This window comes from Sorex fumeus, unplaced genomic scaffold, assembly GCF_029834395.1.
Source record: "Sorex fumeus unplaced genomic scaffold, SorFum_2.1 ptg000008l, whole genome shotgun sequence".
Classification (NCBI taxonomy): domain Eukaryota; kingdom Metazoa; phylum Chordata; class Mammalia; order Eulipotyphla; family Soricidae; genus Sorex; species Sorex fumeus.
This window is the reverse complement of record NW_026606065.1, coordinates 55,680,098-55,703,192: the sequence shown is the minus strand read 5'-3', so window position 1 is coordinate 55,703,192 and position 23,095 is coordinate 55,680,098. Positions and strand designations below refer to the sequence as shown.

The 23,095-nt window shown below is 37.1% G+C and overlaps 1 pseudogene; it reads left to right on the top strand.

Moving 5' to 3' along the window:
• Window positions 1-1,489: 1,489 nt before the first annotated feature.
• The window catches only part of LOC130019363 (proteasome subunit beta type-7-like), a 33,606-nt pseudogene continuing 12,000 nt past the window's right edge, over window positions 1,490-23,095 (top strand).

Sequence of the window (23,095 nt, the reverse complement as noted above, 5' to 3'; positions counted from 1 at the left end):
GTTTGCATGAAGAAGAAAGGTTTGATTCACCATGCTACATGGTCCCTCAATTATTGACAGGAGTGTCCCTCAAGCATTTAGCCAAGACTTGCTCTGGACACTGCTGGCTGTGATCCTCCCAAAATGAAATGAATTAAAATTAAGGAATAAGTCCAAAAGAGTTCTGAGTGACAAGTGAGAGGCATGGCATGCATGGTCTGCATGTGGGAGCTTCGAGTTTGATCCCTGGCACCACATGATCGCCTAAGCCCTGTCATGAGTCACCCATGAGTCACCCCTGTGCTCTCCATCCATAAAAGTTAACAGCATAGAATGAATAGAAATGAACTTAATAAATTCATTCATCATAAAATGAATAGAAAAGAACCAGAGGCAAAGTTCAATGACTTTCAAACTTGAAAATGACAAAACATGGATGACAATATTTTTTTTCTCTGACAAAATAACAGCAAATTGGAAACTCCAACAGCATGGCAGAGATGACCCACTCCATTACCACTCTAACAGAGTAACGGCCGTTCCTTAGCTCTGAGATTAAGATTTCTCCTCTCCGAGAGGACATAACCATAACCTCTGATTACACAGAAAGACTTGAATCCTAAGTTCAGTCTGACATGCCCAGGAGGAAGCAGAAGGGGTCTGGAGTGTGATCTGTTTTGCTGACACCTGGGCACATTCCTTCTCTGGCAGCAGTGCAGACTCGGGTACACTTGGCAGCAGTGTTATGTGAGAGGGAGAACAGGTTTCCCTGCAGGACTGGGCAGTGCTATGGGCAGCTTAGCTGGATTTCTGGTCAAGTCACTATGTCTTCAGGGAATTGTCTTTTCCCCTCAGAGTACTGGGCTTGTTTACATATATGTTATTCAGAGCTACATAATCTGTGCACAAGAGACAGAAATCCTGGTAAATCAATCCTTAAAGCTTGTTGACATTTGTCCACTTGGCAGATCATAAAAGCCCCTTGAAAATCACAGGAGTAAAAGTGTAAACTACTTACCAAATTGTATGATGTAAACGCCAAGGGAAGCCGTTGCGCAGGATAAGATCACTGAATTGTGACTGCCTTCCGAATGGAACTTTATTTTGGTCTTGGATTACATGTGAGGTGTTGCCAAGATCAACTGAAAGGAAGACAAAGACATATGAATGCAGCCCCAGAGCTGACTTTTAAGTTCTCTATCTTCAAAAAGCCTGGAGATTCTTTAAGAGATGTAGTTTTGCATAAACAATCATTGCTAACAAGAGTTTTCCCCAAATCCCAGTTAAATTTTGACCAGTTCCCTGTAAATGTTGTGTGAGTGCCTGAAACGGTTCTGGAGTTTTGAAAGAGAAAAAAAAAAACAAAATAAGGGAAATTTTATGGCAGAGAAAAGAGCACATAACATACACACTGAATTGGCGGAAAGCATTCAAACTGCAAGGGGCTGAGTTCAAGATGTCCACTCCTTCCCTACACATACTCGAATGAATAAAATAAAATGAAATAATGATGCATGAAAATATGATGATTGCCCACTCTACAATACACAAACACCTACTAGAAGCTAGAGTTCCTGAATTGAAGTCGATCCCAAACTCTGTGAAATCAGGTTCAAAGACCAAAATCCTCAAGGTCAGAAGGTAAGGTGTGGGTAAGGTCACTTTGCACTTGGCCAACTCTAGTTTAACCACAGATACTGTATATGATCTCCTGAACCCCTCCAGGAGTAGGCTACCCTGAGCACCACTAAGTGTGCCTCCCTGCCAAAAATAAAGAACATAAACTCTAAAACCCTCTTCATATATTGGAACAATCTCTAGAGTCCATTTTAAATCATTGCCTCAGTTGTCTCTTTAATTGCTTACAGAGGAAAAATGTATCAGTTTCCTTTCATCTACTATTCAGCAGGCAGTGAGAAATAAGATTCAGAGTGGGCAGAGAGGGAGAAAAGAGAGGTAGGGAAGAGAAGAAGGGAAAAGATGAATGAATGCTAGTATATGTATTTAGGCAAAGACTTTACTTAATAGCAAGCATATTTGTATCAGTAATAAAGCAAAAGAAGCCTCCGTGTCTCAGAGCTCTTCCCATGTGAAGACTTCTTATAGACACAGGGTAACCTCTTTTGTGAGAGGAACAAGGTGTCGAACCCTAATCACCGGATTCCAACTCTTTACACAACTAAAGATGAAAAATCTGCTTTCTACACTCCAGGAAGTATTTTCAAAGTTTTATAAGATCAGTGGCTGCTATCCTAGGATCTACAGGTGGCAGACACATATCACAGCACCACAGAACCTTACAGTGATAAGGGATCTCCAGGGTGACTGTTTCAATATGCAACTGAGCACACACAGTCCCTCCACTCAGTTCTCTCCGAGTTTGTACCACCAACCCAGGAAATATCCTATCTTTAAGGCAAGGCTCTTCATCTTCATTCAACTTCTCTCACTCTCCGGAGCCCACTTTTCTGAAATTATAACCACTGTAGTTTCCATCCCCTGGCTTCAAAGGCCCACCTCAAAGATGCAGTGGGTCCTGTTCCAGACCTCCACAATAAAACAAGTGTTACAATGAAGCATCACAGTTTTTTGGTTTCCCGAAGTATATAAAAGTATGTTTCCACTATTAAGTTGCAATTGCATATTTTACTTAAATGTGACATAAAGACACCAAGTGAACATATGCTATTGGAAAAAAATATCACTGGTAGATTTGCTTAACATAGGGCTGCCACAACACCCCCCATAAAGCCCCCAAAAGCAACATCGATAGAGAGCAATTAAATGAAGCACAATAAAATGATGTATACCTGGAGTTCTATTTCCTCACAATATTAAAGAAGAAATGCAATCCTCCCTCTGAAATATGAGACAGTAATCAGGGCTCTAGAAACAGCAAGCATGTGTGAGTCCAGTACTCTTTTTCTTCCCTTTATTTTCCATTACAAAAAGACAGTACAAGGAAGCATGCAGTTGCCCCTAAGTGGGCAACTTGGTTTGGGGACTCAGCCAGGCCTTGGTAGAACCTCATTCTTATGGAGCTATGGAGAAGAATTTTTTATAGGCTTCACCAAGTCAATTAAGTTATTTCTACTCATAGAAGATGCTTTTAATGAACTCAGTGATCTGTTCAACTACCATCTTTTCATTCCACATACATTTTCTGGGTGACTATTAAGTTCAGGGACATTTATTGGTAATTAAGAAACAACTCTAACTTTCAAGAAACATACAGTCCAGATCAAAATTTAGAGGAGCCAACAGGGAGGCCTATTACATCATAGTTAGAAACACAGATCTCAATGAATCCAAGGGATCCAAGTCTGCCATCGTTAGTTTTAGAGAAATGGATGCCAGAAAGGTAAATTGAGTTGAGCAGACAAGTAAAAATCACTATATGCAGATAACACCTGTAATCATGAATCAGTTGTGACAAAGTAAAAAGATCTCTATAAATTTATTTCCCTGGCAGCAAAGAACCACTCGTTCTTTATTTTTTTTATTAGTATGTTTAGGTTGGGGTTAGGGGTTCCCAAGCTGTGCTCAGGAGAAATATCTTCATAGGCAGTTCTAATGCAAATAAGTAGTGGTTTAATGCCAGGATCCAAGGATGGAGTGCTATCCAGATTCCACAATGTCAGACTTATCTGGGCCATCCAGGGTATGGAGGAACCCTCAGGTCCATTCTCAGCAGTGCACCAGGGACTCTAGATATAAACCCAGTGATACTCAGAGGACCATGTAGTTTGGGAATCAAAACCAGGTCAGTTTGTGCCCTAACTGCTATGCTACTTCCTAGCACAAGAGTCTCTGATTTATAGTAATAGGGCAAAGAGGCAGAGCCAATCAAAAGACTCCTGTGAGATAATGAAAACAATACCTATGGAAAAAATTGTTATAGTCTTGGAGCCAGAACAGTACAGTGGGTAGGGCACTTGCCTTACACATGGTTGACCCAGCTTCAATCCTCATCACATATGGTCCCCCAAGCCCCATCAGGAGTAATCTCTGAGAGGAGAACCAGGAGAAGCTCCCCAAAACACATATATGTATATGTAACATTACATATACATGCAACCTTACTATTCTAGATGACAACTACTCTCTAAATTGTTTTGTTTTTGAGCTACACCTGACAGTGCCTAAGGCCCCTCTAATTCATGGCCTAGAAGTTATTCCAGTACTGCTCAGGGGACAGTGAGGGCCGGGGAACAACCTGGACCTCCCACATGCAAAGCATATACACCAGCACTTTGAGAATCTCTTGACTTTCTCTCCAAACTTCTTTCTTTTTAATGGTGAAGGATGGCTGGGGCCTCCCAGAAGTAGTGCCCAGAGCGTTCAGGGGCCACTTCCAGCAGTTCTCAGCCAATTTGGACAATGGCTGAATGTGACAACCTAGGATCACTCAAGCCACACTAATGCTCCTTGGGGCTTCCAAGGCTGTGCCTGGTAAAGTACGTGGAACCACATGGTGCTGGAGACCAACCAATCAGGTTTGGCCACATTCAAGATATCTCCTTTACCCCTGTACAGCATTCTAGCTCCTCTTCAAACTCATAACCCAAAGAGTCTATAGTATCTATTACACACACACACACACACACACACACACACACACACACACATTGGGATTTTTCTAACCATCTTTGTATTGTGTTAGTACTAAGAAATATATTGTGTGCTCTGTAATATAAGAATTAAATGGATTTACAAATCAGCTTCCTGGGGTTTCAGAATAATTTCGTACCAGTGCTAGAAGAAAAAAAAAGAGGATCTCATCAAAACTCTTCCAGAATCACCTCATTTTGATAGGAAAGTACTTTGTGATGATTACCTAATAGGCAGCATTTGTTGAAATGCTTTTAATAGACCTTTTTTATCACATGCAAAAGAATTTCAATGCTAGTTCAGTCTCCTGTTTCATTCTGTCATGAATCAATTTGTAGAGACATTTAGAAGTCAATAATCCACTGCAGCTTTGATGACAGGTGATTAATTTCTACATTTTAGAGACATAATAAGATTTAGCAATAAAAAGGCCTTGAAGTAACCTACCAAACAGCTTTAATCTCAGCCTTGGGACTGTTGCTAAATATGAATGCTTGTACACAAATGTGAATGATTTAAGTTAGTAGGTTTTATTGCAACCTCCTTGTGTTTTCATATTAATCTTGCTTTACAATCAGGCCATCTATACAATCAATTTATGTTGGATATTTTTTCCAACACAATGCTTGTGGGGAGGAGGGGGCTAACAAATTATTTACACACAAAGGGTTTGTTCTACAAAAGAACTCATTTTCCATGCTTATTGCTGAGGGGATGACTGATTTTATTGGTGCAGCAAGGAAAAAGAAAAAAGGAAGTGAAGGTGGCCTTCAAAAGATTCAGACAGCAGATAGGTCGGGAAATGAATGGCTCGAAATGCTGAACAGTACCCCACACCTCCTTCCGCTCAGCAGCTGCTCTCTTCTTCATGAATGTGCGTCTCTCCATCTTTTCTCAGCCCGACTTTGCACATGGGTCTCTGAATAGTTTCTCACATTTATCAAAAGGTCTCTATAAATCACACACTCATGGGGAAAAACAAAAAGAGTGAAGTGAATTCAACTGAAAAGAAGTGTTTGTCTTTGACCATTAAGACATGGTAAGGTCCTCGTAGCGGATGGTTTTTGAGAAAGATGGGGAGATGTGATGTTCTACATAATTCATCATTTCTGACCAAGAAGTAGTATGTTCTTAGAAAACACTAAGATTCCTGTGGCAGATGTTTCACGTTCGGTCAAGTTGTGCTATGCTTGTTAAATCTTGGTAACTTCAAGTTTCTCTTTGTTCTGACATGTTTGATGTACAGGGAAGATCATTGCTAAAAATCTTTATGAAAGAAATGTGGGTTTTTTCCAGAAGGAAATGAGTAAAGAAGACAAAAGGTGGCTGCTTGAAACACATAACGAGAGAGAGAGAGAGAGAGAGAGAGAGAGAGAGAGAGAGAGAGAGAGAGAGAGAGGGAGGGAGAGAGAGAGGGGAGAGCATATTATGTTCTGGGGAAGATCTAAGAACAAAACACAGAGACAAGAATAAAATGCTTCTCAGGACCACCCAGCAAACCAAAACTCCAACTCAACTTGCTTGACTATGTTCTTCCTTTACCACAAACACCACAATCAAGATGCAATGTTCCTCAATTTTTTCTTGTTACAAACATCAGATGGTGGTCGTCTTTCTTTCTTCCTTTCTATTTTGGGCATGTCTCAGATTAAAGTGAATCTGAAAATAGCTCCTTCTTTAATCTGTGATTTAGAGCACCAATTCCTATGACTCAGTTATCTCAACAGTGCTCAAGCAGGTTTGGATGCCTCCAGTTTTACCCTAAATCCCTCAACCAGCACCACATTTCCCTGTGCTGCTGACAGGTAGTGTTTCTGCCAGGACCCTTTGCTGATCTGTTTGCTTTTGCTTTTTTTCCCCTCTTGTTAACACGTTTAAGGTGTATATCTAGGTAATCAATACAAACTGAGCACTTGCGTAAAGACTGGGAATTTAACTGTGAAGAGGACATTGTTGTCCTCTTCATAGTTAAATTTAATTAACACAAAATCTCTCCAAAGAGCTAGACATTATGTAACTACCAGAGTGGTGTGTGTCATAGCAGTTTTGTTTACCTCTACTCAGGAATCTGAAATTTTACTAAATGTAAATTAAATAAACAGAATTGTTGTTTTAGCCACACAATGTCTTGTTTTTATTGCAGGATATCTCCTGAGTTCCAGGATTTAGATTTTGGAGTAAGTATCAAAATAGTCAATCCCAGGAGACTTTGGTTCCTACACACACACAAAAAAAAATGGAATTATTTGCCTTTGCAAACTTCATTGGACAGTAACATACATACATATATACATGTACACAGTTCATCCTTTTGTCTAACCAGCAATATCTAGCTGTTACTAATGTTTCTTGTAGCAAGTTCTAAGTGCTTTATTTGCAAAACTTTACCTAAGCTTCAGAAAAACTTGATGAGGCAGATGCTATTATCATACCAATTTTACAGAAAACTAAAAATAAGCAATTTGTCTGAGATTCTTCTGGATTCATGTCAGACTACAAGATACCTCAACTCATAAAAAAAGAGACAGCAAGAAGAGAATGCATAGCATGAGGATTTTCATAAACCCTTTCATTCTCCTGGGGAGTCCAATTTTATATCTTCTCCTGAACCTTTGCCCCAGACTCTAGAGAAAAACATCCTTCAAAAATCTTGCATATTCAATGTTCATTCTTTCTTCCTGTTCATTGATCAATCTATTCCTGCCCTTCTCAAAAGCCTTTTATTTTCTCATAATCCCTTTCTTCCCTAAGTCCGACTCATATTCTTAACTTGAAAGATTCTTCTGAACTTTCTTTCTTAAGTACTTACATATCTCTATTTAACTGTCACTTGTTTGCTTGAGTTTTTTTTTTGAGTTAAAACTTTCCCCTTATAGTTCCATTACTTTAAAGATCAACTTATGTGTCATTCTTCATGAAGGAAATTCCGTAGATGATTGGAGAATATACTACTCTTCAAAGTACTTATTTGAATGTTTAGCTGCATGAAAGACAAAAAAGCCATGAAATAAATAGAGTTAATTTTAAAAAGAAAGGGTCTGGTATAAATTAATCTGACTTTAAATGGATTAAAGCATTTTTCTTTTATTAAGATACAATTTATATTTGATATGGTCTATGGATTAAGCATTTTAGAAAAATCATCTCATATAAATAGAAAAGGGACTTTTCTAATACATTTAAAAGCTTCATTAGGGGGTATGGTACTGCCAGCAGGTCAATCTGTACCTGTGAGGTGAGTACATCAGAAGCCTGATGGCACCTTCACACTTTCAGATACCCCCAAATTGATGCTGTGCCTTTGGCCAAACCCCAAAAACTTGGGCCAAAGTTTACAAGAAAGTAAACGGCCAAAAGTTAGGTATGTGGGAGACACACCCACAAACCACCTCTGGCTCAGCTATATAATTGGAAGCATGGCCTCTCTGGTTCCTGATCGAACTGCTAAACGGCCATGATCCCAGAGACTCAGAAACAAATCTCAGAACCCAAAGGCTTTTGGCAGAAATGTGTCCTGTTCCTGCATTAGGTTACTGGCGCTGGACCACTCCAGGTGGGAAAAGGTTTCATGCCTTGGCCTGTTACCCCTAGTGGCCTGGTGACCGCGTCCTCCAAGGCCACCAGACAGTCAGGTTTGGACCTGCAGTGATGAGACACGCAGGGCCTCACCAGATGGGGGGTGGAACCGGCCCTTTCCTCACCATTCCAACAAGACCCCAAGTTGCCACCTTCAAACGGCCTCTCTGACTCCTGATCAAGCTGATTAATGGCCATGATCCCAGAAACTCAGAAACAAATCTCAAAACCTAATGGCTTTTGGCAGAAATGCATCTGGACCTCATACAAGGTGGCCACTGCCTCAGAGCTTACTGGAAAGCCAGGTATGAGCTGGCAGTGACGGGGCAACTGCAGTCTCATGGGAAGGAGGGTGGTACCGGCTCATCCTTCACGCCCTACTGAGGTCATGAGTTGCCCCCCCCCCCCACAAGAGGCTCTCTGGCATGGCCATGGCTCCAGAGGCAAAAGGACTTAATCCAGAGCCCAGCAGCTTGTGGCAGAAAAGTGAATGGGCCATGTGTTAATCTACAGCACCATACCTCCCTGGGAGGGAAAGGGTATTGCTCCCTTCTACCTTTTTCCCTGCTAGCAGCAAGGTGGCCGCCACCTCAGAGCTTATTGGAAAGCCAGGTATGAGCCAGCGGGGATGGGGCAACTGCAGTCTCATGGGAAGGGGGGCAGTACCAGCTCGTCCTTCACGCCCTACTGAGGTCACGAGTTGCCCCCCACGAGCGGTTCTCCGGTACGGCCATAACACCAGACGCACAAAAACCAATCTCATAATTTTCTGGCTCTTTGCAGAAATCCAAAATCATTATATGATTATATGATTCTCATAACCAGCTATAGAAAACAAAGTATTTCACAACGCCTTTTCATCAATTCTGATTGTTTGGGGGGAAAGTCTAAACAATAATGGTACATCTTTTGTCGAAATAATGAATGTAATCAATGTAGAGAGGAGTTTAGTAGAAATCATCTGCCTCACAGGCATTGGGAGGGGTGGGAGGGGGGTATATTGGGGTTCTTGGTGGTGAAAAAATGAGTATTGGTAAAGGGAAAGGTGTTTGATCATTGTATGACCGAGACTTAAACCTGAAAGCTTTGTAACTTTTCCCACAGTGATTAAATAAATAAATATAAGAAGAAAAAAATAAATAAAATTATGAAAAAAAGTTTTTAAAAAGCTTCATTAAACCATTTTTATTGTTCCAGTCAAAAATAAAACTTATGTAACATGAAGGAGAGAAGCAAACCTTGATAGAGTATTAACTCTATGTAAGGAAGTTCAGAGGAATTTTCTAATTAAGGATAAGTTCATTGATTCTGTAGCTGTCTCACAAAGTAAACACAATACTTTTGTAAGTAAATGTAAAGAACACAAGAACTGATGCTCAGTTCTTGTCCTCTTCCTTGCAATTCAACCACAACCAATCAACATCAACATCTATTCTGAGCACTAAAAGCATTAAAAGTCCCTCACCCTTTCTATGTATCAAGGTCTTATCTGAAGAGTAAAATACTAGGAAAGTAGTCACTCAAGAGATATTAGGGAGGTTATCTCTAAGCAATGACCTTCCCAATGACACTTCTCCTAATACTCAATATGCCAAAAGTATAAAAAGATATTTTATTTGAAATTGTTCATTAGACTGTAGGAACAGCCTTCTGTTAATGTCCAACTTGCACCCTACATGTGCTCTAAGATCATGGAGACACATCACATGCTGGAAAAAGTACAAGCTACACTTTGACAGAGCTGACTTTACCTTCTGGTTCTGTCACTTCTGTTCTGTGTATATTAGAGAGGACCTTAACCTCAATAAACCACTATTTTTTTGAGCTGTGACATGAGAAAATAATGGGAAGGTTGCCATAAGCAATCATTCAAAACCATTTACATAAAGTATGAAGCAAGTAGTAGGTGTCCTATAAATAATAGTTTCCATCTCCCTGGACAGAAATATTCTCCATGGAGGATATGTTTGTGCAAGATTTCAAAGTGTATGTAAATTTCAGTGTCTGTAGGAAATAGAAATAGAAACATTAGGAAGCGTACAAACTAAATACAGGAAAAAATCTTAATAACACATCATCTTTTCCTTTTAAAGAATAGTCTAAGGATCAGAGCACATGCAAATATGATAGACGTATAAGTGATCAAAAGCAGAAAGGATTTAAAAAATCTCTGCAGAGATTTACTATGCAAAAAAGAACACACAGTTGGAGATAAGAAATGCTATTGAAAACAATAGCTAGCCTTATGCTGTTCTCTTGTAATTTTTTTCTGACTTTTTGTGATCTTAGGTAGCAACAACATATATCAAAGATGGATGCGCTGCTGAGACAAAAAGACGGTTGGTGGCTGTGTTAACCTCAGAGAGCTATTACAGTCGAGTAACATCTGTAATGAAATGACGGCTGCCTGTTTTTTCACCAATGTCAAATCATCATAAAATACTGGGGAGAAGGGAGGAATCAAATCTTGCAGTCCTCGAAATCTGATATCAGGTCTATAACCAACCCTGGGCAAGACGGGTAGCTTTTACAAGAGGACAAACACACTGTAAGGGAATGAATCAAAGCAAAGGATTAGATAATTGAGGAGGTGACAAGACATCAGATAGCAGGTGGCAGAGTGAGGTATGGAACAGAAGTTGCCTGCCCAGTAACACACAAGAAGAGTTACGACATTTATGCATTTTCATTTCTACAGGTGGGAACCTCAAATCATTTCATGGGCTAGCCTCTGAGTACCTCTAATCCAAGCCTGCCACAGCTCGGTTGATATACTCCTGTATCATCAAAGATAGACCCAACATATTTTCAACAATATTTCTTTGGTCCTAACAAGATACATTTTAAGTCTAAATAACCTGTAAATCCAAACCTTATTTTATATGTTTAAGAAATATGTTCGCACAGGTTCTATTGTACAGAGCCATAGATCCAGGAAATATTTGTTCCCCTACTCTGTGCTAGTCTTGTGCAAGACGATTCTCCCACAATTCCATTTGTTTTTCTGTCCATGCCGCTATCTTTTTATAGATGACAAAATAAGAAGCAGAGAAGGCGAGTCACTTGTATAATGCTTTCCCCCAATATGCTAAATCTGATGCCAACTTCAATGTTCACATATTTCAAGACATGACTCTGCTTGCCTTTCTTTTTTTTTTCTTTTTGGGTCACGCCCGGCATTGCTCAGGGGTTACTCCTGGCTCATGCACTCAGGAATTATTCCTGGCGGTGCTCAGTCCTGGGGACCATATGGGATGCTGGGAATCAAACCCTGGTTGGCTGTGTGAAAGACAAATGCACTACCTGCTGTGCTATCACTCCAGCTGCCTCTGCTTGCCTTTTACCTGAATGCAGAACCTTAGAGCTTTCAAGCTTTCTCCTCTTCCCAGGACATGAAGGAAGAATCTGGAACCTAGAAGTCCTCCATGACAACTGGCAGCTCGTGGCAATATTTTTCCCATTTAACTGAAACAGCATAAAATTTGATTATTGGCCTATGATTTGAAAGAAGATTTCCAGACTTCTTTTATTTAAAAGCAAGCGAAGAACATCTTTTAGCAAGTAAAATAACATCACATGGCTGAAGAAGTCTGGGGATAAGCCAGCCCTACAACAAAGGAATGATTAGCTCTCAAAATAGATTCTAACCCCTCCTAACCAATCTGCATTCCTATTTTAAATTATCCTCTTGACCTTAAAGACAATACTCGGTGGGAGAGAGACACCTAAAACTCCTGGTCTTCATAACTCAGCCGTGTGATGTATTTAAAGTTTCCCACAAAGTAGCAGTAAATTCGGTTCCAAAGACAGTTTAGGAAAGTTACAGGAAAATCGTTGCTCTCTCGTCTCAAGGACTTTCCGGTACTTCAAGAATTTAATTGTTAAAAATATAGGATCTTGAAATTACAATATTTTCTAAAATTGGGCAGACATCTTTTAAAAAAAAATAGCATTATAAGGGATGAAGTGATGGCATAGTGGGTCGGACAGTTTCCTTACATGCAGCCAACCTGAGTTCAGTCCCTGGCACTGTGTATGGTACCCCAAGCACAGAAGGGAATGATCCCTGAGACAGAGGCAAGAGTAAGCCCTGAGTACCACCAGATGTCCCCCACTCCCCACCAAAATATCAGCTTTACAGCCTTAGAAAAGACCAGTGTCTAAATGTCTTAGAAAACCCTCAATGTAATCTTGCAGCAGGTGAAGCAATGAAAATTTTAATTCGTCAGGAAGGCATGTTGAACCAGAAACAAATACAAAGGTGAGTGATATAAAATAAACACCTATCCTGGTAGCATTCTACTAATGATTCAAACTGAACAAAATATTGCACTCGTCACTCTTTGAGCACTCTCTTACCTCATCTGAGAAATGCAGTAGCCTTGTAGAAGTTATTTGACTTAATATACTGAGTTAAACTTACCCTTCTTGCTTCACAATAGTCTAATATTAAATTCTCAGCTTACTTCCTTCTGAATGTCATGTCGGAGCTAGTTGAAGGTAGGATGTTAGCACAGAGGTCTTTAGGATCAAGTTGTTCAGATCTTTGTAAGGAAAAGACCCCTTTCAATAAAACACACTCATAATTTATTGATTTAATAAATTTATTTAATAACAAAAGTATGAATGGAATGCGAAGCTTCCTTTGGAGGGAAAATGCATTATTATTTTATCATTTAATAATATCCTGCCATGTACTGGAATCAGTGTTTAATAATATTAGATCAACTCATAGTGTACTGAGAAATAATAGACTAGTCTTAAAATAATAGCCAATGAGCATCTCATTCCTTATTGTTTTCCCATAAACTGTAATTGTAGCTACCATAGTAATATCTTATTGTAGTGTAAAAAAAATATTGCTTTTATTGGTGATGAAGTTGTTGTAAAGCCATATACAAATTTTTCAGAAAATTATGGAAGATGTACATAAAACTTTCAAATTTGTAATTGTACCTTTTTGCCTTTGGAGCATTAGATTGTACTCAGATTCATCACTGGATTGTCACAGCTCAGTGACTTTTTACCTTTTTATCCATGGGGATTGGCATTGAATCGAGCTGAAAACCATTGAGTTACACAGCAGTAACTTGTTGGAGGGCTCACAAGAAACCAATGTTAGAAAACTGTGGTTTTTTTTCCACTCTGGAGGGTCCATGTTCTTTCTCGAACCATGTATCACTGTCTCTTCCCCCTCACATTTCTCTAAATAAATGTCTTTAAAACTAAAAAAAATAATTGCTTTATTTCTTGACTTTACATATAAAACACTCCAAAACAACTATTGCATTTCTCCCTAGACTGTCAGCAAGCTGGAGCAACAAATCAGAATCTCTAGATTCTCTCTTATATCACAGGTTTACTTTTCCTATTTTTTTTTGTTTGTTTTGTTTTTCAGTTTAAAGAAACTTAAACATGAATTGAGCAAGATGTAAATTAACTGAGGTGCTGACTTGCCTCAAATTGTCATAGCATGGAGCATTCCAAATGTGCCTAATTATAGAAATCCCTGGTGTGTTTATTAAAACTAAATATTCCCCAGGCCTCTCCCAGGAGCTTCTGATACTATATATCTCACCAGGCAAGTCCAGTAAGCACTGTATTGGACAGGTTTCTGGAAAGGGAAGAGATCTCTCTTTGCGCTCCACAAGATGGCTGGTTCAAACCAGTTAGGAGAGGGTAAAAGATACAAGTCCTCTTAATTGGAACACTGGAATACAAATGCTTTGTTTACTGCTGATCATTCAAAGGACACAGATAAGAGCAGTGAGGAGCTGACTTTAAAGGCAAAAGAAAAAAGTAAAACACTTGGATGAGACAGCACTCACCTATAGTTCATTAATTAAATCTGAAGAAAGGTGCCTGCCCAAAAGGTTCTGAAGCTGCACGTTCACCATGCCACCTTTTTATGAGTAAGAAACGCATGAACTTCAGCTCCTGTGAACCATGAAGTTCTCGAAAGATCTACCTTCCGGTATCAAATGCCTGTGTCCTTCCCAACAGGTGAGAGATCAGGAGACAGTCCTCATTGCCATTCTGATGATCAAAAATTGACCAGGCCTTTCAGTACACAGAGAGAAAAATTCCAAACCAAATGTACTGTGGTTCTTAAACAGATTAAGAATAAGAAATCTAGTGATTTGAATGATAAGGAAAATAAAGAAAGATGTGAATTAAAGGCCCGAGAGATAAAGGCCCGGGGTTTTTCTTTTTTTCAAAGACTAAGCTTCCGCACAACCACTAGAATCAATACTCAGTCATTTCCATGTTCCATGTCACTCACATAAGCATTTTCACCTTCACCACCTTTAATCAGAAAAGAAGAAATAGAAATGTTTACTTGTTAAGTAAGTAGAGATCTTTCTCTTAAACTAACAGCAGTAGTACATGAGAATTTATATTAATGTTCCTTTTCTAAAATCAGCATCATTTGCTTTCAGGAATATGTCTGCTATAAGCTATATTATAGTGCAAATTAAAAGGAAAAATGAAGGAAAAGTCAATGACAGAAGAATTCTGTAATTTTGTAATATTGTAATAACACTCAAGGAAAGCCTTAGGGAACATGAAGCATGAAGAATAAAAGGTAAATTTAGATATTATCACTGCAATCTGTCTAGTCATTATATCAGTAAAGTAAGACATATAAACAAACACACACATGCTTAGGAAGGTTAATTTTTGTTTTCATGAACTAATACGATTAAATTATGACAAATTCCATGAGCATTATGCATATTTTCTACTATACAAGTTCCAGTGGGACTTGTTCAATGTTGTATCTACTATCCACAGAGCTGAGTATAAGATGTGGCACATGCCATATACTTAATAAAGCTAAGTGAATGGATGGATGGATACATGGATGGATGGATGGATGGATGGATGGATGGATGGATGGATGGATGGAAGGAAGGATGGATGAATGATATTTCAGACACTTGAAGAATAAACAAATATATCACAAAATTTTGAACTCCCTTCATCTTTAAGAGCCAGACATTTCTGAAACCATGTTATATAAAATGAGACCTGTTAGGATGAAGTTATGAAATCCCCTTCATAAATTCAGCAAGGGATTAACTAGTTTTTAATGTTTCTCAGCTTATGTTATCTTATGTTTCTTTCTAATTAACTTTGAGTTAAGTAATTTTTACAAGAATACCACAGAATTTCCCATTTCTATATGCATCATATTGAGAGAACGGGGTGTTGATATGTGTATTACTGATGATGTTACCTTTGATTACTTGGACAAATTTATTTCCACTCTCAACACATGAGGACATTTTCATAGAATGAAAACATTTTGTTTGCTTCTTTAATGTATAATATGTCATTAATATATAACATGAGGAATGAGGACATTTTTGTAGAATATAAACATTCTGTTTGTTTCATTCTTAAAGACACTAATTTTAGACTCCATGGCAATTCTTTTTAAATAATTTTTATGATTTTTAAGTCACCATAAAATTACAAAGTGGTTCAATTCCTCCATCCCTCTCGGAGAGCCCAGCAAGCTACCGAGAGTATCTCGCCTGCACGGCAAAGCCTGGCAAGCTACCCGTGACATATTCAATATGCCAAACACGGTAACAGTAAGTCTCACGATGGAGACATTACTGGGCCCGCTTGAGCAAATCAATGAACAACGGGAGGACAGTGCATTTATGATTAGGTTTCAGGTATACAATGTTACGATATTGATCCCTTCACCTTCACCAGTGTCACTTCTCTCCATCATTGGCCATCTTCCCATCTTCTTCCCTCTCACCAATCTGCTTCTATGAGAAACTGTATTTAATATATGTGTTTTTGTAGTGTGGTTTACAGTGTCATTACTAATAAGGTTTCATACATAACACTTATCACTTTTCGGCACCACCGCCTCCAATTACTATGTTTTATCTCCCTCCTCCTACCTCCACACACTCTGTCACCTTATCTCTTTCTGCCACCCCTTTCTCCTCAGGTAACCCGGATACTATTAACAACGCCCATTTGTCCTTTCATTTTATTTTGATTATTCATCAATTTCACATCCTTAAATATAGCACATGTGAGTTAAGTACTCCAATACTTACTTTTTTCCTCTGACGTTTTTCACCTATTTCACATAAATTTCTCAAACTCCTTTCATTTTGTAGCAAAGGGAAAAACTTCATTGTTTATAACTGAATGGCATTCATTTTATAGATGTTCCATATCTTCCTTATTCAACCATCTATCAATAGGAATTTCAACTCTTTTCACATCTTAGTGATCATTAATAATGCTATCACAAACATTGGGGTGGATTTTACACAAATGTTCATATTCTTCAAACAGATAACCAGAAGTTAGATTACTGGATTATATTAAAGCTTTAAATGATAAAGAAATTCTATCCACAACAAAATAAAACTAAATTGCTGTTTAATTTTCTCATTAAAAATGATAAATCATTCCAGTAACACAGAACAATAAAGGAACAGTGGATAAAAATTAGTACAAATTCCCTACTACTTAGCACTTCTGAAATCAGCAATAATTTCATTTAATTTAGTGAATGTATGCATGCACTAGTCTAAACACACAGTTCTAATGGAAAGGTATTTATGGGCTGTAATAGGCTCCTTCTCATGTGCATTTAATGGTCAAATTCCTCCACTGCGTTTTTAAAGGAAGTTAGCCACTATGGGTAGAAAATAAATATCATACTATGGTATTGCATACATTTTGGAAAAATGTCAAATTAAAATACATTTAAAGTTCTGACCCTTGAAAAGATAATGTCCTCAGAAAATTTACTTACCCAAATAACTCATTTCCTGACAGTGATGAATAACTGAGATTGTGCTATTTATGGAAGTGATTTAACTGGCTATGCACAAGTGATAAAGTTCACTTCACTTTCTATGAGAACAAGTACCTCATGATGAAAGAAAAGAATATCCAACAAAAACTTTGAGATGTTTAGATGCTGTATAAGTCACATCCATTGGGAATCTCAAAAACATTGGAAGAAAAAGATCAAATTCACTGTTGCAGTAACTGTCTTGGTAGTATTTGGCATTTTTGCTCTGTGAAAGAGGCATCAAAGATATCCTCTGAGTACGCTAGACTTGAGAAAAAGAAAATTAAAAGTATTAAAATGTTAAGGCCTATGTTCATAAAGTTCAGGGGAAATCTGATCATACTACATAGATTTTAACCGGGCAAGTAAACAAAGTGAAGAAACTCTGAGAAAATAACATTTATTTCACTTTACAATAATTATGGTTTGAGGAAAAAGGAAACAATGCAAGCCAATAAATTTTAATACAAAATTAAACACCAAGTAATAGTTTTACACTAATAGAGTTTATAGGGATCACATATAGGAATAAAGTTAATATAGTACATTTTTATCTATCAACAATATTTAATGAGAAATGTATATTTTTAAGACCCATTTTGAACTGAATAAAATATCTAAAATATCTCAGAATCAATTAAATCAGTTAAACATAAAACATTTAGATTTATCTGTAGAAAACTATAAAATGCCTTTAAGAAGATATAGAAGACTGAAAACTATTGACATGCTTTAACACTGCATAGATGTCAATGCTTTCTTAACCTACATAAAGATTTTTCCATTGAAAACTACAAATTGAGAGTTTTTGACAAAATGAATCTAAAGTTCATTTAGAGAGTAATGTGTCAGTATAACCAAGAAAAGTTTTAGAAAGAAAATTGTATGGGGATTTTCTCTGTCAGATATTAAATGTATTTTTGTAAAGCTATTATAAAGCTATAATAATTGCAAGCGTTCGGTGGGCTACAGTTGCACTCTATGATACAAGTTATTATATTGCATAGTTGTATTAAGAGGAAAAGCTCCTATGAACTTAGAGGGAAGTTCAAAAGTAAGAGGAGAGTAGTAGAAAAAGTAGAGTTTCTCTAAAAAAGGGAGCATAAATGAAGTCATTTCTATGAAAGAGTTTTGCCTCTTTCCTCCCATGGGGGGCAATTCTGATGGAACTTCTCATTTTAAAACTATGAAAATAAAGAATGTTTACACTTTTTATAGTTTTGAATTTTTTCATCAGAGTTCTCAAGTTTAATAAGATCACTTTAAAAATTCCTCTGGCAGTTATATGGAAGAAGAAATGGGTACATTCAAGTTCACATATAAGAATAGGCAGCAACAAAAGGGATTTTAACAGTAGAGACAGACAGTAAGAATACTAACTATGTTGATATCAATGGCATAACAGAGTACATGCCAATTAAAAATCTGAAATAATTTTCAGATATTCTTGAGCAGTTGTATAATAAGAAATAAATAAAGATGGGTTCAGAGGGGAAATGATAGAGAGTTCAATTTCTAAGTTGTTATTTTCAGGAAATAATTTTCATTCTTACATATTTATTTTGCATACTGAAGTTCATTACATAATTTTATTTGTAAAAATTCTTATGAACTGCAGAAAAATTTGGAGAATACTAGATTTGAATAAGCAGTTTTGCATAGGTATGCATATTCCCGTTTTCCAAACAGAAAAACCAGGTGCTAATAAAATTTGTGAAGTTCCTTTATTAACCTAATCAGAGACAATATGAACATTTTAGCTTTAAGATCCTAGCTCTGTTTTCAAATTACTAGGCCACCTGAAACAGGACATTCTGAACACTAAACTTCTGACTTACTAAGGTTTTTAAATTTCTCTGGTTCAACTCTGATGATATAAAAAACTGAGTTTCAGACATCTGGCCCATATCATCCAGTAAACATAGAGACAGAAACCTGATTATAATCCAATAGAATAAATCCTAATCAAGCTAGTGACCCACTGACACCTTCTGTCTCATTACTTGAAGCTAAATCAGGTAGTAAAATTAATAACATTTTAAAAACATTGAAAATATCATATTTTCTATTAAAAATTACAACTATATTCAATCCTCAAAAATTCATAAATCAGAAATTATATCAAGAAACTAAAGATAAGGTGAGTCAACAAAAGTTTATAGGAAAAACATAATTGCCAAAATTCACATGGACAATATTAAACTCAGTTTATGAAATTCTAAAACCTTTCCCCAAGTTCTCCCCACATATAAGAGAAATAAAATAAGCATGAGAAGATATACTCCAGGAGGCATTAATGATAATTTTGAATAGATCGTCGGCAAGATGATGAAAATTAAACAAAACACGAAAGGTTTGTCTATCCTATTAAAATCAATAGTTTAAAAATTGCTTACCGATTACATTTACCTTGACATCATAGATTACCTCTAACACTATTCTTGCCTTGATGTATTTTGACCTCTATTCATAGAAAATGAAACTCAACTGTAAGATTGATTTTTAGATCTCTTTATTCAAAGTAAAAAATGAGCCAAAATCAAATTTCAGCATACATAATATTTATGCTTACAAAGTCAGTCTAGAAAGTGTCAACATTGGGTGCATATTAGCATTATGGAAGATCAGCAGGTATTGGGTGACAAAGCCATGATCAATAAGAAAGTTCCCAGTAACTAGCTTGATTATATATATATATATGTATTTTATATATATATATATATATTCCTTCATTATACTATAGTTATTTTCAACAGTATTCCTTAAATTCATTTTTCTAAAATGTATAAAAATGATCATTCAGTATTCCTAATTTGGAGAATTTCTCCTATCCACACGATAAAACAATTAACCAGGATGTTAGAATAGAAAATGAATGGCAACCGAGAGTTCAGCATTCTTATTAGGCCACATGGCAACCTACCTTGAAATTCAGATTCTACCACTTGTTAGCTATATGACTGTGACCCCATCACTCAGAATCATGGTGTTTCAATTTTATTATCTATTAAGTGAGGATGAAAGCAATTGCACCGCTTTCATAGACCTATGAGGATTAAATTAATACTTATAAAGTTCCAAGTGCAAAGTATGGCTCAAAATAGGTGCTGAATAAAATTTTTTTCAGTGAAATAAGTTTCGTGAATTTTCACAAATTATTTAAATTGTCTAGGTCTTGATTCCCTTCTCAATAACAAGAAGTGATTGTACAATTTCTAAACACTACTATCTTTGACTTGATTTTTCTCAAGATTCAAATACTTGTGACAACTAATGGAGTATCTATTCCTGAATAGATAGGCAAATTTTGTTTCCAACACGTAGATATATAATCACCAGTTTGGGGGTCATTATAAAAGAATAATATAATGAGAAAGGGCATAAAACAAGAGGAAAATATGAGGAAAGTCACTGAAGTTTAAGTACTAAGTGAGTGATAATCGGAGCTTAGTTTGAATTTAGGAAACAGTTTGACAGTGTTTAAATCCCAACAAATCCTAATCTGTGAAACCATTGACAAATTCTCTAGCATCTCTATCTTCACATTCCCCATCCCTACTTTACAAGTACAGTATAATGAGATTGTGCGTATAAAGCATGCAAAATGTAATTAATCACCTGTATTCCAATGGTGATTATATTTATGTTTACAATGTTTATAAAGTGAAGCAACTTTTAACCAACTCTACTATCAAAGTAGTCGTGTCTTACTTCATCGAGCCAGAATATATCACATTTATAAATATCAATTTTGAAATGTGTCTTTTCAATATTCTGTAAAAATATTGGGAAAGGTTTTTTTTCTCCTACCTGAGAGACACTTCCTTAATATACCAAAGAATCCCTGGTTAGTTACCACTAATACACAGTTCCAACATGAAACACTCTGTTCATTGCCTTTACTCTCACAAAGGATGCAAAACAGAATGATTGTATTTTAACCTAAAGTAATTTTTTCACATAGTCATCCTCTTATTGCTGCCTGGAAGACAGCATGTCAATAATTTAGACAGATGAATGTCTATCTCCTATATTTTGAGAGTGAAATGAGTTAATTAATGTAAATCATCTAAAAATGTCTTAGCACACTATGTTCCATAAATGTGAGTTAATATCATTATTTGATGTAATAATTTAACACAATTAAACAGGTACACTACAGAAGCAAGAGACTCGCTTTTGCAATAAATAGTATGAATATATATAAAATATGCATATATGTCTGTATGTATAAATATATATATATGATATTGTAACTGTGGTGAGAAGCAGATAATGGCTTTGAGCTACAGGTTCCAAGTGATGATTACTGGTCTCACTAGAAATGACATGAAACTGTGTGAGTCATGAAGAGGACAGAAGGCAAAAAAAAAATCAGGGAAGAGATGTCTGCTGGTGTTATTACATAGGTGTGTTTAGATGGCTTTTTAATATCACAGTGCTTTGTTATTTTTTTCAGGGAACACAAAGAAGAGAAAGTTTCAAGGACAGCATGGAAGCTTCATACTGCCAGCCCAATTCCTAATAGGTAGGTCAAGCAGCTAGGACTTAAAGAGCAGCTAAACAAAAAGCTATTTGGAAGAAATCCCATGCAAGTGAAATAAGAGCTGGTGACCTGGAGCAGATGGTATGAGATAAAAAAAAAAAGTGTTGGGCTGGAATGTGTGTGGGGTGGGGGTGGGGGGGAGGTTCTTCAGGTTGGACCAGAAGAGAAACTAACCCTCCAGTCATGCTAGTAAAGGGTCAAGGCTCACTGTGTGTTCTTTATAATAGAGCAATTGGAAATTGATATCACAACTCCTTGATTTCCTTCAGTACATGTTATATATTCAATAAAATACATGGAGACTGATTTCAGCCAGTCTCTTCAAACCCTATAATCATTCTCAAAACCTCTTGGATTGAAAGACAGAGGTAAATAAAAATAAAAATTCTGCTACTCTGAATGTATGAAATCAAGAATAACGACTTATTTTGAAATACTATGCTAACCAAGTCACTGTAACCAAGGATGCTACGCATTGGATGAAGCTCTCTTAAGACCGCAAGACACCTGGAAATTCTTAATGACTTAACAGATTTGTCTGTTTGAGATCATAAAACATTTGCTTCAATCTAGTCTTCCATACCACAGAAAGAGGAAGTTTCCAGCGACAATATTTAATTAGTATCTAATTAAGAGCATCAACATGATAAGTGATGCAGGTTCTGGCCCCAGTGTTTGTACCTGGATATGGGTAAACAGTTTCTAGTGAGTCTTGGCTGTCTGACAGCTCTCAACTGTCACTGGCACCGCAAAGCCAAGGGAAGGTGCTGATGCTCCTTGGCAAGTGTACACTAGTAAACATTCAAAGCAGTTGGAGAAATCCAATCACACCAAGTAAACAACTTAAAGAAAAAAAATATGGGCAACTAAATACTCACATCTATATGCTCCACAGTGGGCCTACATTATCTCTCCAGTTGTCTGAAAAAAATCATCAATGTTTCCCCCTCTTAATTGAGGTACTAGAATATTGCTCACCCAGGTAGAATCAGTTCACCTGCCAAAAGCCAACTATTCATTTGTTGCAAGTAAAATTCCTTGATAAACTACAATTACCAAATTGACTTGCCTCTGGGGAGCAATATGCCTTCTGCCAAGGCACTGAGGGAATAATATCACTACATATCTGGAAATATCTGGGCTTATTAATCTTTTTACCACTAGGCAACTCTCCCAAAAATGAAGACTCAGTGACTATGCTTCTTGCATTTTGTTACACACAAACCAATTACATGACCTTCTCCTCCTCACTGAATCTTTCTGGACCTCGGTTTTCCTCACCTATGAAATGAGGAAATTAGACCGTCTACAGGTCTCTGCTGGTCTCAAAAGATATGGTTTGGTGTGCATATTTACATAGCATATTCCTTCTGTAGATTTTGAAATTTCTCAGGAGACTCTCATTAGTATTCTCAATATTTCTGTGAGGCAGCCAGGTGGCAAGGTTTATTATGCCCATTTTTTAAAAAAGAAAGACAATGAGACACTTTGCTGACAAGGCATTCTTGACCAAGAAATACAGACGAGAAGTTAGGTGTCCTAAC